Raw genomic sequence first — 6,925 nt, 5'->3', positions numbered from 1 at the left:
ACCAGCTTCATCTTACAAAGTGTCACAGATAAACCACACCGTGTAAGTTCCATAAAGGCAGGAATTATCCATCACAGGACTTAACACACAAGGGAAACATAGTAGATATTTACCAAATTATATAAATATTTGTTTGTGGAACCTCAAAAAAAAATACATACCTTAGTTTGGAATATTCTCTTGAACTATAAAGACCTGTTTTTTAAAAAAAATATTTATTTATTTAATCGCACAGGGTCTTAGTTGTGGCATGTGAACTCTTAGTTGCAGTATGCATGTGGGATCTAATTCCCTGACCAGGGATTGAACCCGGGTATCCTGCATTGGGAGTGCGGAGTCTTATCCACTGCACCAGCAGGGAAGTCCCAAGACCTGCTTGCTTTTAAGAAACAAAAACTACTTGTCTTTAAAAATGGAGTATGCACATTCTTGAATCTAATTATATGACTCAATCTACCTGAACTGACATAGTGATGGCACTACTGCCAATACCAGGCAAGTCACATCTGGGGAGGTTAGTGACTGGAGTTCTTACATAAGATTTGACATTTTCAGTGAAACCATAACCATTGAATAGAATTATATTCCAATCACATTTTCTTTTATAGTCATAAAGATTCTCTTCATGACCATAACTCCTCCCTTGGAACTAATAAATCCTCTGAAAACATTTCATTTAGCTCCAGATTTGCTTCACTTCTCCTCTTTTGCACCTGAGCACAAAAGAATGGCCTGGTAATTTTAATAGTCATGCTGGCCATCTTTTCACTCTTGCTTTAGCTCTTCTCAACATGCAGGCATGTGCTATGCCAAGGAGGGCAAGTTGACTGCAGCCCTGGGACTGGCTGCAACTCACTTTGGTGACCCTGGGCTGTACTTAATCAAGGTGCTAGATAACTCTGTATTGCCACGGTACAGGGAAGGGAGTTGGGGGGAGATGGAACAGGTTAGGTACCACACCTGGAAGCACAAGGAGGCATCTGAAGGCACTGCTTCATCCTACAGGCAAGATGGCCCAAGGGTGGCCCATCGTTCTTTTTTTTTTTTTTTTAAGGAAATAACATCTTATTTAACTGTTTATTGCTTTAATTTTTTTTTTTTGGCCACACTGCGCAGTATGTGGAACTTCCCCAACCAGGGATCGAACCAGTGTCCCCTGCAGTGGAAGCTCAGAGCCTCAACCACTGGACCACCAGGGAAGTCTCCATCCCTCTTTTCAAAAACACCCTTGAATATCCCCAGAGAAAAAGTAATCCATGTGACTTATGCATCAAGCTTTGAGATTAACCCAAACCCAATTACTCAGCACCTAGAACCTCACTTACTCCTTAATTCTCTCACTTAATTCCCTGTTTTAGCCAGTATTGGCCAAAGCCCTTCTAAATTTTGTTGGGTAACAATTTTCTCACTTCATTTTCTGCTACCATGTCGCCACTAGTATACATTGTCAGGAGATGCAGAGAAGTGCCAGACCGCTCACACCCTGCCAAATGGGATTGAAAATGCAGCTGTTAAGACAATGAGTATGTGCTGTTGCCTGAACCATCCATAGAGAGAACCTGTGCACCCTTGATAGGTGAGGATATACACTGATTGTTTCTTGAGTATTTACTTGTGCACGAGTCACTTACATGACCCCAAGGTAATTTTGATGTTTTTGCCACTCTAATTTCAGTAAACCATTCAATTACTGACCTAAGACTGTCTTCCCACAGATTTCATTGGAAATGTCATTAAGATGCCAGAAAGGGTAAGTTTTTAAAGCCATGTTTATTGAAGTTGAATTTACATTCAGTAAAACTCACTCCAAAATTTGACAAAGGCAAACAGCACCATAATCAAGGTGTAGAGCAGTTCTTCAACACCCACCCCCGACCAAACCCTATGCAACAAACTCCTCCCTGATCCTTAGGAATCCACTGATCTGTCAAAGGGGTCAAACTTAATCAAAATAATCTATTATAGGAAAAACTGTAAGCACAAAAAAACAAGTTTTTAAAAGGATACTTTGAAACATACAATGTTTAGAATAGTCAAAAGTATGGGATTTAGAACTAACCTTTGTAAATTCAAGCAGCTGACAGTTTTCTTAAGATAGCTGTATTGATAGAATAGCTAGTCTAGTTACTATGTTGAGCTGCAGGCTGGGGCTGGCTGGCAGAAAAATGATTGTAAATAGTTTAAATGGAGTTGAATTCTACAGAAATTCTCTATGGGGCAGATACATGTTCTTGCAGATATTTGGCACCTTTTCAAAAGTCCTCCCCTGCTACCACCATGAAAGGGACAGTAAGCGAACACCTCTACTCTGTATATATCAATCGTCACATGTTCAAATACACCTTGTCTCCTCGAAAAGCTTTCAAGCACCAGCCCTGTAAGAGAAGTATCACAGTAGGTAATTAGAGCAGCAATTATAAGATGCTATTAAGAAAATACAGTGTCTAGACTATGTTCACAAAAGCAGTGCAGGTTAAGGAAAATGAATTCCCCAATGTACTACACATTGTCAACACAGGCATAGTAATGTTCTGACATAAAAATGAAAAAAAAATTTTTTTTCAACTCAAAATCCTATTTTACTAATGCTAGCAATTCACCCTCTGCCTCTGGAAGATTCTAACTCAAAATGGCCACCATTGCCAAAGATAAACATCTTGAAAGATTAGATGCCAATCACTTAAAAATCCTCCCCCCCCCGCAACCACCTTTTTCTGGGCATAATAAATTATTACCTATTTACTAGAGCCCCCCACCACCATTTTATTTAAAACATACTTTTTAAAGGTGGGGAGGGGTGTGATTGTACTTAATAAATTCCTACCTATCAAGTTGGCCTCAGGTAAATCCTTTAACCCATCAGAGCAGGATATCCAATCAGATTAGAGTTCTCATCCTTGGCCAAGAATTCTATTCGTATTTATTAACTCAAGCCAAATTCTTTCCATTTGGTCCATACCTGTTTGCCAGCATCTTGAACTGGACTGAGCCTGGTAGGAAATTGAGAAAAACAATGTTAAGAATATCATATGCTAACTTTTTATGGTTTTGTGTGTGTGTATATGTGTGTGTTTGGTAAAGAGTCTTTTATTGGGCTACCTACCAGCTAGCTACCTTTGATGAATAAAAAGCTACCTTTAAGTAGAGTTCCTTTAAAACAGCTACATTCTCCAAACTTCCTGACACTGGGAATCTACCGTCATTTCCAGCCAGGAGTAAAATAAGTAGTGAACTAAGTGCCAATACTCTGGGAATCCATTTTACAGAAAGCCAGCAGTCACCAACCTTCCAATCTCCCTGTTACAGTTGCATGGAACATTATCAATTTGGAAAAAATAAACATTACTAGCAGCAGTATTTACCTAGGAAAGAGGGAAATAAACTTTAACATTAAAAAAAACCAAAGGAAGCCTGAGACTTGCTTACCCAGAGGCAGAGCCCGGGGAGTGTACAACAGTCCTCAGCACTTGCTCAGTTTCCAGTCCTTAAACAGACACTGGCTCAGGCTGCTGCTTCCTTGACCTGCTGCCTGGCTCTCTCAGCCCATGTCCCTCTCCCAGAGGCAACCATTTGGCTCAGCAGGAATCCCCAACATCTAAACCAATTGTAAAACAAAACCTGACCACTGCATTTCTCTCTGTGGTAGTGCCATTCACCTGAGATCCAGGTAGTCGGGGCAGGGAAAACTGTGTGCTCCCACCCCATATATATGGCTGGAAAGGGGGTGCCTAGGACAGTTTGCAACGCTGCTCCTTGTTTCCTCTTTAAAAGCAGGATAAAATTGATGTCCCATTTGGTTTCCTAATTAGTAAAACAAGTTATTTTCTGATCAGTAAAACGGTCTTTCACCACTGAGGCAAATATGTAAAACATCCCACAAGCCTCACATTTCAAGAGAAGATTACTAAGCGGTACCAATGATACCTATAACGATTCCTTCATTTCATTCGCTCAACTCTAAATTTAGATCTCTACAAATTTTATGGAATTTAGAGAGTAATCCTTTCTATAGGAACGTATAGCAGTAAAACACAGTAAAAATGCCCACTGATGCCGAAGAGAGCCACACCGAAACTTAGAAACTCTTTTTTCAGACAAACTTTCTCTAGGGCAACCCTTCCTCTTTATCTTGGCGGACACAAAACCCCAACGGTGCCGACTTTTTCCCAGGACAGACAACCATGACGAGCCTCACAGCCTGAAAATGTTGGAAGAGGGTCCCATGCTGCATAACGCACTGTCAGTCCTGAAAAGTTGGGGGAGAAAATTGCTCCCTCATTAAGGCTCACAGTAGTTAACCGCTTCCGCAAGACTCAACGCCAGACCTTTTAAAGAGCCCAACCGCCGGGAGAAGTGGCAACTGTAAGGCACTTGTGGCAGGGGAGTGTCTGTGTGGGCGAAATTCCCTCCGTTTCTCGCCAACACCGGAATTAACACTTCTCTGCTCTGAAGCTTAAAAGTGTTTCAGGCGCGTGATCTTAACCCGCTTCCTAAACTGGCCGTTCCGGGGTCGTCAGAGCCACCGGGCAGGCGGGGGCCCCGCGTGCGCCTAGAACACGGACACCGTCCCGGGCTCTGCGCCTCCGTCCTGGGTCAGTTTCATTCTCGAAGTTTTGTTTGTTTGTTGTTTTCTTTTTTCATTGCAAAGGAGCTTGAAGCTCCCTGTGGCCTGGATCCCTTGGGCGTCGGGGTCACAGGTACAGAAGGTGCCGGGCGCCTCGGTCCCTGGGAGGTAAAGGGGGTCTTTAGGCGCCAGGAGGGTCATTCCCGGGGAGGAAGGGTCCCCGGCACACTGAGGACGTCCCCGCCCCAGAGGGGCCCTCACAGGAGCTCCCCTGGGGGCTGGGAGGCCTCTCCCGAGGGGGTGCCGAGCTCCGCCCCGACGGAGCGGGCCCGGGGACAGGAGGGGCGCGCGCGCCCGGTAAATGCCACTGGAGAGACCCCCCAGGCCACGTGGCGGGCTCTAACGTCGAGCTGGTTGGAAACCACTTACCGAGTCGTGCGCCGAGGCCGAAAAGGGAGGGGAAGGGAGAGACCCAGTTTAAGAGGGGCCTGGGCGGTCAGCACCCAGCGGCAGCCAACCAAAAAGTTGCCCCAGCGCCCCGCCCGGCTCGGGACCCGGCCCAGCACCAGGCCCAGCACCCGCCCCGCCAGCGGCGCGCGGAGTCCCTCGCGCGTCCCCTGCCGGCGGCCTGGGGCAAGCGGGGCAGGCGGCGACCGCCCGGGTCTACCCTAGCTCGGGCCTCGGGCCGACCGACCGAACTTTCGCCTCAGAGCCCTTCCTAAGCGTGGTGTCCATTTACCTCGCGGCAGGTTCGACGGAGCTCCTGGCACCCTAATAATGGTAGATATTTATGCCCGTCTCCCCTTTCCCCACCTCAAGTATCCCATGTTCTCCCCCAGGGGGGTCTGCAAGCCACTAGAAGTCCCCAGCCTTGCTTTTTTTTAAAAAACTATTTTTTTAAATGAACTTATTTATTTTTGGCTGCGTCGGGTCTTCGTTGTTGCACGTGGGGTGGGCTTTCTCTAGTTGCGGGGCGCGGGGGCTACTCTTTGTTGCCTTGCGCGGGCTTCTCACTGCGGTGGCTTCTCTTGTTGCAGAGCTCGGGCTCTAGGCGCGCGGGCTTCAGTAATTGTGACTCGCGGGCTCTAGAGGGCAGGCTTAGTAGTCGTGGCGCACAGGCTTCGTTGCTCCACAGCAGGTGGGATCTTCCCAGATCAGGGCTCGAACCCGTGCCCCCTGCATTGGCAGGCAGATTCCTAACCACTGTGCTACCAGGGAAACCCCGAGCCTTGCTTTTATATTTGGTTTTATCCTTAATCTGTCCCTGGAATTTTGAGATTTGAGGCTTCCTAGGTACTGGAGCACTTGAGAGCACTTTTGGTTGGAGGGACTGTATAGGGCAACAAATATTTACTGAGTGCCCACTCAGCGGTAGGCACCGTGATCCGTGCTGTGAAGTTGAATGAGAAACTGCCCCTGCCCTCAAGAAACATAAAGTGATAAAAGCCTATGCAACGTGCCAAGGGCCTAGCACAAAGCCACGAAGCCCAGCCTGCTAAGGGGATCAGGGAAGGCTTCCTGGATGAGGGGTATACCTAGGCTGAGTCTAGCACTACTAGCAGGAGGTTGGCTTCACAATATAGAAGCCAAGAGAGTTAAAGAAGGATCACAGAGTAGAGGGACTTTTAGATCATACAGAGCTTCTGGTGGAGTAGAGCCCACCTTAGGGTGTTCTCCAAAAGCAGACTTGTCTTGATCATGGAATGTAAGCTCCATGCAGACTTGCTTTCCCAGTCTCCTGGATCCTCTGAATTCAGCATAGTGCCTGGAGCATATTCAGGTAAGTGGGAAATGACTCCAGGGAAAGAGATTCGCCATTGAGCCCCTGCAGTAGTTGAATATTCATACTATAAAACTCTTCAAGGCTCATAGTGAGGATAGTGGTGGGGTCTTATCCCAGAATGTAGCTTTTTTGGGTCACCTTGAGTATGAATTTATCCCTGCATTCCCGGCACATGGCCTAGAGCTTGGTGCACTGTCAGTAATTGATAAAACCTGCTGTATTTCCTTTCTTGGTGTGTATTTGGCCTGCCTTTCACACACGCGATGAACTACTTGTAGAACAGGCATCCCGAGCCCCCGGGAGGTGTTGGGCACTTCTCTGGCTAGTTTTGCTGCTGCTAGAGGGGAGCCCTCACCCCCAACCCCGGCTCCCCATGCCGTGTCTCTTTGTGGAGGAACATCTGTGGGATAATGCCCTGAGCTTCTGTCCACCCTTTCCTCATTCCCTTCCAGCAGAGGAAGGCATTTCAATAAAATCCTGTTCTAACATGAATTTGGAGAGCATGCAAACCGGGGCAGGCTTGTTGGCATCTGTCCTCCACCTGTTTCCTGTTTTCAAGATTCTAATGTTCTCTGATG

At 46.5% G+C, this 6,925-nt stretch overlaps 1 non-coding gene across 1 annotated transcript; it reads right to left on the bottom strand.

Moving 5' to 3' along the window:
- Positions 1 to 2,833: 2,833 nt before the first annotated feature.
- LOC132525042 (small nucleolar RNA SNORD93) lies at positions 2,834 to 2,904 on the bottom strand. Its single transcript, XR_009542171.1, has one exon. It is a non-coding gene; the product is annotated as a small nucleolar RNA SNORD93 (small nucleolar RNA).
- Between the last annotated feature and the right edge of the window lie 4,021 nt (positions 2,905 to 6,925).

This window comes from Lagenorhynchus albirostris, chromosome 8 (genome assembly GCF_949774975.1).
Source record: "Lagenorhynchus albirostris chromosome 8, mLagAlb1.1, whole genome shotgun sequence".
Lineage (NCBI taxonomy): Eukaryota > Metazoa > Chordata > Mammalia > Artiodactyla > Delphinidae > Lagenorhynchus > Lagenorhynchus albirostris.
The sequence above is the reverse complement of the archived record's forward strand: the minus strand, read 5'-3'. Positions and strand labels throughout refer to the sequence as shown.